Source organism: Ziziphus jujuba, chromosome 5, assembly GCF_031755915.1.
Source record: "Ziziphus jujuba cultivar Dongzao chromosome 5, ASM3175591v1".
In the NCBI taxonomy this organism is placed as follows: domain Eukaryota; kingdom Viridiplantae; phylum Streptophyta; class Magnoliopsida; order Rosales; family Rhamnaceae; genus Ziziphus; species Ziziphus jujuba.
The window spans coordinates 32,437,920-32,449,031 of NC_083383.1; positions in this window are offsets into that span (position 1 = coordinate 32,437,920).

Below are 11,112 nucleotides of genomic sequence, written 5' to 3' on the forward strand. Positions count from 1 at the left end.
AATTTATGCAAATGTGAAAATTATTTTATGGTATTGAGGATTTTGAAATTTTGTGGTTTTAGCATTAAATCGGGCATGATTTGATTTTCAAATATTTCGAAGAAAATATTTGTTTATGTCGGTGACTCCAATTTTTATAAAATATGCCCATGGAATATTGTGAGATTTAATTATTATATTTCGAGAAATTATTTATGTTGTTGGGAAAATGTGAATATTTGAATTGGTGGATTTGGGAGTTGGTGGATTTGAAAATCATGGAATTTATGGTATTGATTATAAAGAAATTGTGGAGAATTTCCTGGGTTCAAGCGGATGGAATATACCCGCTGTGTTTATGCAAAGGGGTGAGTTTTGTTATATAAATTCAATATGTGGATTTTATGATTTTTAGATGCACCGTGCACGTACTGGTGTTCTGTTTATATGTGATATGGTTAGTGTGCACACGGTTGTGATTAGCGCGCAGGTGGGTGTGAGGAGCGCGCAGGTGATATTATGAGGTTGTCCTGTGGTTGCCATCGGATGAGGGTAGGCCATCCCCCATGGCCGGGACACCAGGTTAGCAGCGGCGCAGTGGGACGCCACGCGACCGTATGCCGGTTTCTTTCTATAACCTCCTGTCTGGCGGTACCTTGGGACGCTGGGTACTATTGGCGCCACTGGTATATAGTGGGTGCATCAAATGATTTTCAGAACTGTGTTTTAAAAATAAAATGTTTTGAAACTGTATTGGAATTAAAAATATAATTATTATTGTTTCTGGTATTTATTTGATGTCTTGGTTTTCGGGGAATACGAATAAAGGGTTTTGTGAAAAGGTTTTAAAAGGGGAACTTTTCCAACTGAGAGAATTGTAAGGGTTTTGAGAGAAATTATTATTTCCAATTAATTATTATTTATCCACGTTATTACTGTGATATTATATTGTATAGTAGATAGGGTCATTCACTGAGATGATTAGCATCTCACACTCTTAAATTCCGTTCCCCTAGGGCCAGGTTGGAGACGTTGATTGTCCGGGGCGAGCCCAACGTCTCAGTTCGTTGCCGAAGTCCAAGAAGTATTTCTTCCCTTTTTCCTCTCTATCTTGCATTGCTTCTTTATCTGTCATTTTATAAATTCCACATTTGTTGTATAATGCTCTGTATACTGTATTGGACGTGTAGTTGTTCGTTATGCACTGGGTTGCTGTTGTTGTTTCTTTCGAAGTGCTGAAATTTGTGGAACAATTTGTAGTCTATGGTAGGAATAAGGGGATGAATTTTTTAAGTGTGTTTTCAGTGCAGGTAATTTTTGGTTAGTCCTATCCTTAGGGGAGGTGCTGCCGGATTTTCCGTTGGAAGGTTCGGTGGTATTTCCCTGGGATCAGGGCTTGTCTAGGATTCCGAGGAAGGAATTCCGGACGGGTCCTGACACTAAATTTTTTGGGCTCAATAATAATTTAATATGATATTAAAATTTTTTTTTAAAGAATCAGCTATGATTTAACATGATGTACCTTACAAGTTCTTGTGATTGGATGAGCTCATTCTATTTATTTATTTATTTATTTATTTATTTTTGCTCTCCGGATGAGCTCATTGTAACTTTGATGTGGTCCAAATCAATTCATCATTATTAAAAACTTGTACATCGAAAGAGGACATGATCTAAATAATCAAATAATTAAGGTGGAAGAAGTCACTTTCTAGTTAATATAGAATTTATTAAAAAAATATACAGACTTCTTGCAATGGAAAAATAAAATTAAGTGTTATCAATTTTATTAATCTTGAATTATATTTATAATTGCACTTTGGTCTTTGATTTTTTTATTATTTTGTTTTTGCACTTTGATTGTTTATTATTATTATTATTTTTTTTTTTGGCATTTTGGTCTCTAAATTATTGTACCCTAGTTTTTAACAGTGTTGAAATATGGGTAGACTTAATGCAATATGGAAAGATTTTGTGGGATTGTCTTAATTCATTGTTTTCTTGTTGTAGACAAGTATGCAATATACTTCAAGATCGTTAAAAATTAGACATAAATAGTTATAAGGACAACAATGTAATTATGATATAGTTTAATCAAAAAATAATTAATATAGACTTTTTTATGTATATACATACATACATACATATATATATAAAGGTGAAAGGATTAGAACTAAGGCACATTGTTCAAGAAAATGATAGATTTTATCACTCAGTTATTTTCACAAGAACAATACAGACTTTTTGATTTTTTTTTTTCACAAGAATAATACAGATTTTTTGAATTTTTTTTTAATAATATTGAATTGTCACTGATCACAAAAGTTTAAACTAATAAAATATGAATTTTTATTTTATTTATATTTTTTTTCTAAAAAGGGCATTCGTAATCAGGATTATTGCATCAAGTATCTAATAAATCTTAGCAAAATGTTTTTTAAAAAAAAGGTTTTATAAGATAAATAGTGAATTTTCACTTCTTTTTTTTGCCTTTTTTGTTTTTTGTTTTTTTTTATTTTAATTTTTTAGCTTTTGGAACAATTTGAAGCACGTTGAAGAATTAAAAATGCAATAAAGTAGTAGACAAAAGAAAAAAAATAAGTAGGAATACAATATTAGATAAAAAAAATATATAACAAAATAGTATGATTATACATGATTTTGACCTTACATTTGTGAGATCACCAATCAATAATCCAAAATTTTCACGTGTATTTTATATAAAATGGTATTTTTAATTTTTAATTAAACATTTTTTTGAATCCTTTTAAACAGCTTAGTTATTGGTAGTAACCCTTTCCTTCCCAATTTATCTAAAAAAGGAAAAAAAAAAAACAATATTATAGAGTTTTGAAATGATATTTGGGTAGGTCATCATACAACTAACTTTTTAATTTAATTTTCCTTTTTGTTTTGGGTAGCATGTACAGCCGCCCATGAGCTTTTTAAGTCATAACTCCTAATCAAGGAATTATGTACGTTATGGTTTATTACATGTGAAAGACTCAAAATTGTAATGAACTATATATGATCTCGTTAAAGCATCTTTAATGGTCTGTCATTACTTTATTTATTGCTAAAAAAATTTGCTACATCAGATAAACTTTTCATTACTCAACTAACTTTTTAATTTAATTTTCCTTTTGGTTTTGGATTGTATAAACAGCCACCTATGAGCTCTTTAAGTCATAACTCGTAACCAAGGAACTATATACGTTATGTTTTATTACATGTGAAAGGCTCAAAATTATAGTGAACCATGTATTATCTCATTAAAGTATCTTTATAATGGTCTGTCATTACTTTATTTATTGCTAAAAAAATTTGCCACATCTGACAAAATGGACAATATTTAGTCAATAATTTCTTCAATGGTTTTGTGAATAAGCTTCGTCAAACTGACATAGTAGGGTAAAAAAAAAAAAAAAATGAGGATGTCAATATAATCCTTTTCTTGTGAAGGGTCTATGAAACATGCTGAGTCGGCAACTTTGTTATTTTAATCAATTTTTGTTTTGTTTTTTATTTTTCCTCCGCCTTCCAATTTTTTCTTCTGCTTCTCGCTTGCTCAAATTTCTTTAAATCTACTCCAATTTATACTTCTTCCTTTTTATTATTATTTTTTTCTCTATTAAACAAATTGATTGTTCTAGGGGAATTTGAACATCATCATCACCTTCAATCAATTACAAATGAATTATAGGACTTACCTCGGAAACCTTCCTAGATCCCTCGTGATATGAACATAGGACGATCTGCTCCTAAACCCGTATTATATTAGCCTGGATCTAATTATGTTCAAGTTCTAATGGAATGGACCTCAACTCCTAACCAATCTGTGGTTAAAAACCTTGGTATAATGTAGACGCTACAATAGTGGATGGAAAACCTATTGATAAGTCAAGCTAAAACAACCAATTTTGTAATGGTGTTTTAGGTGTTCTCAAAGAACAAAGAGATAATTAATCTCACAAGTATTTTCTTAATCAAATCAAAGTTATATTCTTATTGAAAAATAAACCTTTAAATAGGCTACAAAGCCACGAAATAAAACCCTAAAAACAAAGAGAAAACTGGCCACACAAGGAAGAATTCTAGCTTGGCCGAACCTTTCCTTTTTCTAACCTAATTAATTAATTCCCTTATTTTCAATTAGGAATTAATTAATTTACAAACCAAATAATAAAATAAAAACTTTCCTAAACTTATTTTTTCAATAAATAAATAAATACAAATCCAAAATTAAAGATAGTTTCCTAAAACAAAAAGTAAAAACAAATTAGGAAACTAAATATAGTAATTTTCGGTCATGTTGGTAATGACCCTTCTTTGACCTAATTGGGCTCCAATTCAGATTCAATAGTCTTTTTGGAATGCCAAATAAGCTTATTGTGAATTTCCTTACGTTACCCTTGCTTGGAAGTATGAGAAAAGGCTAATACAATAAAGCCAGCAAGGAATACAGCAAATTCGGCCTTTTCTTCCCCTTGTGTGCAAACCACCATGTTGTTTGGCTTTGAAGCTGCTTTGGATGGTTTCTATGATGCATCCACCATATGAATTGAATCCATAAGAATGGGGATCCAATTCATACAGCCCGACCTCCATCTTGGCACTAAAAATGTCACCCGGGTCCGTTTTGGCTTCTATTGCTTGTATGAGTAAAACAGGCCTTGGTTCTTTAGATATGGACAACCCCTCTTGACTATGACTTATTCCTTGTATAAAGACAACAAGATTTTCCTTGAACTTCTTGGCTTGGGCTCTAGTGATCGGCCCCACCTTCATCTGTATTGGATCAGCACCCCAGTGGGTTGTCGGTTGAACTGTCTCGGCGGATTCGCATCACCTCGGGTGGAATTTAGGAAAGCTCCACTAACAATATTTAATCCAAGTCCTATGGAACTTTACTTAAACTATGAATAACCAACGAATACAATATAAAATAATATCTTAATACATAAAGATAAAGCAATAACAACATGCAAATCCAACAACAGTCGATAACTATAGTCCGTCATACTATGGGCCATTACTAAACATATATATTAACTTTCATAAAAGCATTCTAAGAGTATTTGTAAAGTTAAGTAATACAATTGATACAAATAAGTTTACAAAAATAAAGATAAATACTGTTGTTATTGTAGAAACTGCAGAAATAATATATAATGCGCGAGGTAAACTGTCTGCTAACTGCTTAAACTTAGAGGAACAAATTTAAAAAACAAATAAAATATGAGATAAAGATATCTTAGTGAGTGATATGGTATAATAAAAAAATAATATTTTATTTTTGTTAACTTTTTTCTCAAGACTTCTCATTCCATTTTTTAAAAAGGTTTTTCTTTTAAAATTCATTTCACAAAACCTAACTTGTATACCAAATCAATATCTTAAACCAAGTAATAAATAATAAAATTATTTAAATATTATAATTTCAACCAATATGCCATAAATACTAGGGATACAATGATACCCATATAAGTTTATAAATTAATTATGAAAAATCGATAAACCATTAAAATTTATAAACCGGAATCAATAATGAGTGAGAAAGAGAAAATATGGGGTCAACCCATCTCACGATCCTCAACATCTTAAAAGCATCATGGCAAGAAATAAATTATGGGAAAACTCATCTCACGACCATTAGTGTAGTAGAGGCATTGTGGTAACAGGTAAATCATCATAAGAACCATCTTACAATCCTTAACATCCTAAAGGCGTCATGACAATACAACACACTAATAACGTAATAATAGTACTGATACACCAATACTATATGGTACATCAATTAAAAACAACAATACAACATTTATAAACAATTTTTTCAAGATCATATATTTCTATTTTTCCAAACAAATATGATACCATAACCTGAAATTTAATATTTAAACCTAATTATTTATTTTAAATATTCTAAAAATTCCAAATCACCATTTTATGCCAAAATATAATACCAATAGTGAAATACATATTACCATAAAACATTTTTAAGCACTTTGAAATATAAAACACTTAAAAATATAATTTCTAATATACTTTCTCAAAATCAATTATTTTCCAAAATGATCGAAATATAAATTCAAATACCATAATATTTAAATATCAAGATTAACAAGTTCACTATGAACTCATTATACTTACAGATATCACCAATGATTACTCCTACTCCTCTACAGGTTCACCTCCAGGTACAGTATAGGTATCTATAGTACAATAAAGTATTTCTTAGATTTCAAAAATCAAACGAAAGACATTGATGTATACTAAATATTTTGAAATAATTTATACAACCATAAAATTACATAAATTGGATGCCAAATGGTCCAATTATATTGCAAATTTATAGTATTAGGTATCCGAAATTGGGATTTTTTCATCCGAAGATCAGTTTTATGAATTTAAACCTTCCAATGGGTTTTATTAACATTTAATTATTTAAAATCAACTCCAAGTTGTCCAAACATAGTTCTATTTTATTCGGTATTTAATTAATTGTTTCAAAAATGAAAATTTAATAACAATTTCTAAATTCACAAATTATATGTCAATAAAAATCTTATGGAATGGTGAACAAGATGGTAAGCTCACTTTGGTCGAAAAACACTGCCAATCACTTGAAAATGTAAGGAAAATTTTGGCCAAATTTAATGTTGATGGATCTCTCAAACCTTTAGAATTTTGACAAATGGAAGCCGAATTCGAGCTCAGTGGGTCCAAATTAGAGAGAGAGATATGTGGGTTGAGCTAAAATGGCCAAAAAATGGATAACCCACTGGAAACCAGACAGTCATTGCTGTTGAATTTGCAAGCCCAATCTGGGCTTGTCTCTGATGTTGAACCAGCTTAAAAATTGAAGAGTGAGGTCGAGATGGGCTACATGATTGGTTGGCGCATGTCATCAATGGTTGCAAAAAATGTGATGAAAATTGGCTTATCCGGTTGATTAGTTTGTCGGATACAAGTTGACTGATTCAAGTTTATGGTCCTTAAAAGAGTCTTAGGGTTCTCAAAGATAAAATTGGTGTTTTAAGGTTTGTTTACTATTGAGCATGCTTCCCAACATAGATATAGGCCCTTATATTGATGCTTAAAAATTTCTCAAAACTGTGAATTTCCAACCGTAACTTGAAATTAGGTATGTTGCTAGTTCATGAGCTTTACACAATAGCCTACCAATCAAACACAAAACTGACTATTGCAAAAAATCAAATTTGAATCCACAAACGATTCAGCTGAGTCAAAGTTTCAAATTTCAAGCATGTTTCGGGACGTGGTGGTATATGAACTATATCAATATCTCAAATGGAGAAGAAATTCAAAAAAGAAAAAAATGGGCACTGTGGAAATTTGGTTGGAGAAGAAGCATCAAGGCTACTTTCATCTCAAATCACATCCATTTAAACGCCAAAAACTTTAATAAAGATTTTCCAATCACCTATGATTTTCCTTCCGATGGAGAATTCCATGCTATAGTTACCTGATCCTTTTTCAACTTTTTTTTCAATTCAACAAAACCCTTGTTAAAGAGATACCAAAAATTAGGCCTAAAAGACTCGTTTCCAAGAATCCACCAATACCCATTAATTGTAAAGAGCTAAACTTCATCCTTAAAAATATTTAACACTAAATTTTTTAAGAATTTTCGGGCCCTTGTCTTTTAAGACACCTTCACTGCCTTCCTTCACTTTCTTGCATATGTTTGAGTTTTTCCTTCCTAATCGCTTTCCTTTTTCCAGATTTTTCAATTTTTACTAGGCTGTATATTAATATTTTTTAAAATACACTACCCAATTGATAATTTTTGATAGTACATCAAAATTCTGAGAATTTTTCACTATTTGTTATTGGGCGTATTCTTGGTTTCAAACTTCAGTAAAAGTATGTGAATATGGAATAAAAATAATACAAAAAATAGCCACTTAAAATATTCCATATCATTATTCTATTCTATTATGAACATAATTCATTGGAGAACTATTTTGAGCAGACACTGTCAATTAAATAGACATTATGCCATATATATATTAATACCTTTTAGCTCCCATGCCACATAAACTCCAATGGACATAACCATTAGAGCAAATATAGAATTTATTAAAAAGATAATAGAGGCTTCTTATATTAAGTGGCTTATGTCTTAGCAAAATAAACAAATAAAAAGTAGTGGCATAATAAGATACGTAGTGATTTTTTTTTTTTGGCCTTTTGGAACAATATAAAGTACTCTGAAGAATTAAAAATGCCACAAAGTAGTAGAAAAGAGAAAAAAATAATTAAGATGGATTAAAATATTATGTAAAAAAATGAACAAATAAAATGATTAATTAAGCTCAAAGAAGATTCTTAAAATGAGTACTAAAATGAGGTTTTTCTTTTTTCAACCCTTGGATTGCTTCAAAAGTTGATATTTAAAATTACATTTATTAATCATCGAGTCCTAAGAGTTTATTTTTCCTAAATAGGGTTTTAGTATATAACTAAACCCATATTTGAGCACTTTTGAATTTTAAATGGTCATGAAAGGTGGAATTTGGTTTGATAATGTTAACACTCCTTCTCTAAGGGTAGACCTCTAACTCTCTTCGGTATGGGATTTTTTGCTTAAAGCTTCGCAAGAGATCACCTATCCTTAAACTACTCTCATTTGAGTATGCTAAACTTTAAAGTTCTTTTGAACTCTGAAACCAATCGTTCTTAAAAGGCCTTGGCGTTATTAGAGTGAATATCATTATATTTGAATCATCCCCTATTTATCCATCCTTGGACTACTCTCGCTTAAGGATGCTTAACTGTGGAGTTCTTTCGAACCCTGAAATCGACTGCTTTGAAAAGGCCTCGGTGTTATGAAAGTGACTATCATTACATTTGAATCATTCTCTATTTCACATCTGGACGATCTGGGATTGGACATCAGATAGTTTGCTAATATCTCTTGCATCCACCTACACTGGTTGTCACAATCCACCCCCTAGACAATATGGGATTAAACACCAAGTAGCCTGCCAATGACCCTTGCATTTGCTCACATTGGTTGTCATAATTTGCCCTTCTTAGAGCCTAGCATCCTTGCTGGCACACTCCTAGTCAGGTACAAACTTTGATACCATCTTTAACACTCTATCTCCATTGGTAGACTTGTCAATTTTTACCAATATTGTCCCTAATTTAGCCACCATACTTGGTATGAGATGTTTTTCTTAGAGCTTTCCCAAGATATTAACTATCTTTGGATTACTCTTAGCATGTTTAACTTTGGAGTTCTTTCAAACTTTGAAACTAACTGTTTTGAAAAGATCTCGGTATAATGAAAGTGACTATCATTACATTTGAATCATCATAACTATTATTACAATTGAATTATCCTCCACTCCACACTCACATAGTATAATCCACCCCCTTAGGACTTAGCGTTCTCACTGGCACACTTTTGGTTTGGTACAAGTTTTGATACCATTTGTAACATCCTATCTTCACTAGCGGACTTGTTACTCTCTACTAATATTGTCCCATTTAGCTACCGCATTCGGTATAGGATTTTTTGCGCAGAATTTCCTACGAGAAAACTTATCCTTAGACTACTAAGTTTACCCATCCTAGGACTACTCTCAACCTCCATTGGCATACCTATCAATCTCTATCGACTGTCAATCTCTACTGATATTGTTTTTAATTTAGCCACCATATTTGGTATGAAATTTTTTGCTCAGAGCTTCCCAAGAGATCACCCGTCCTTGGATTACTCTCAATATATTTAACTTCAAAGATTTTTAGAGCTTTGAAGTCAAATTGTCCCAATTTAGATACCTCACTCGGTATGGGATTTTTTGCTCAGATTTTCCTATAAGGTCACCTATTATTGGACTACTCAAGTCATCCATCCTTGGACTACTCAAGTTATCCATCCTTGGACTACTCTTAATCTTCACTGGCATACGTATCAATCTCTAAGGTATTTGTTATGAAATCTTTTGTTCAGAACTTCCCAGTAGATTACCATTCTTGGATTACTCTCAGCATGTATAACTTCTGAGATCTTTCGATCTTTGAAGCCAAATTGTCCCAATTTAGCTACCTCACTCGATATGAGATTTTTTGCTTAGAATTTCTTATAAGGTCACCTATCCTTGGATTACTCAGGTTATCTATCCTTGGACTACTTTTAACCTCCACTAGCATACCTGTCAATCTTTACCAAACACTTTTGACCAGGTATAGGTTCTTAGTATGGGGTTTTTTGTTCAGAATTTCTTATAAGGTCATCCATCCTTGGACTACTTTACACAGGTTATCCATCTTTGAACTACTTTTAACCTCCACTGGCATACCTATCAATCTCTAGGGTTTTTTTTCCTCATAATTTCCTATAAGGTCACCAGGCCTTGGACTACTCAAGTTATCCATCCAGAATTTCCTATAAGGTCACCAATCCTTGGACTACTCAAGTTATTCATCCAGAATTTCCTATAAGGTCACCAATCCCTTTGGGGTTTTTTGATCAGAATTTTCTATAAGTTCACCAATTCTTAGACTACTGAGGTTATGATATTGTCCCAATTTAGCTACTACACTTATTATAGGATTTTTTGTTCAGAATTTCCTAGAAGGTCACCTATCATTGGACTACTCAAGTTATCCATCTTTGGACTACTCATAACCAAGCATGCTTAACTTCAGTGTTTTTTCGAATCCTGAAGCCAACCGCTTTGAAAAGGTCCCGGTGTTATAAAAGTAACGATTATTACATTTAAATAATCTCCCATTATACACTCAGATAATGTGGGTTTGGACACAAGTAAATTGTTAGTGCCTTTTGCACCTGCTCAAATTGGTCGTTACAAATAAAATAAGGTGGATCTTACTTGAGATTGACTAATAAAATAATTATAGATAATTTAATATTTTAATAAGGGATCATTTTTCCACATTTTAAAAAATATAATTTATATAAAATGCTAATTTAAATTTTTAATAACGATTTTTGGTAAAAAAAAAAAAAAAAAAACTACACATTTATGGAATTCTATTTTGGTAGGTCATCACTCAACTACCTTTTTGTTTTTTCGTTTTTCTTGTTCTTTTTATCTTTTTGGGATTAGGTTATGTGTATAGCCGCCCATGAGCTCC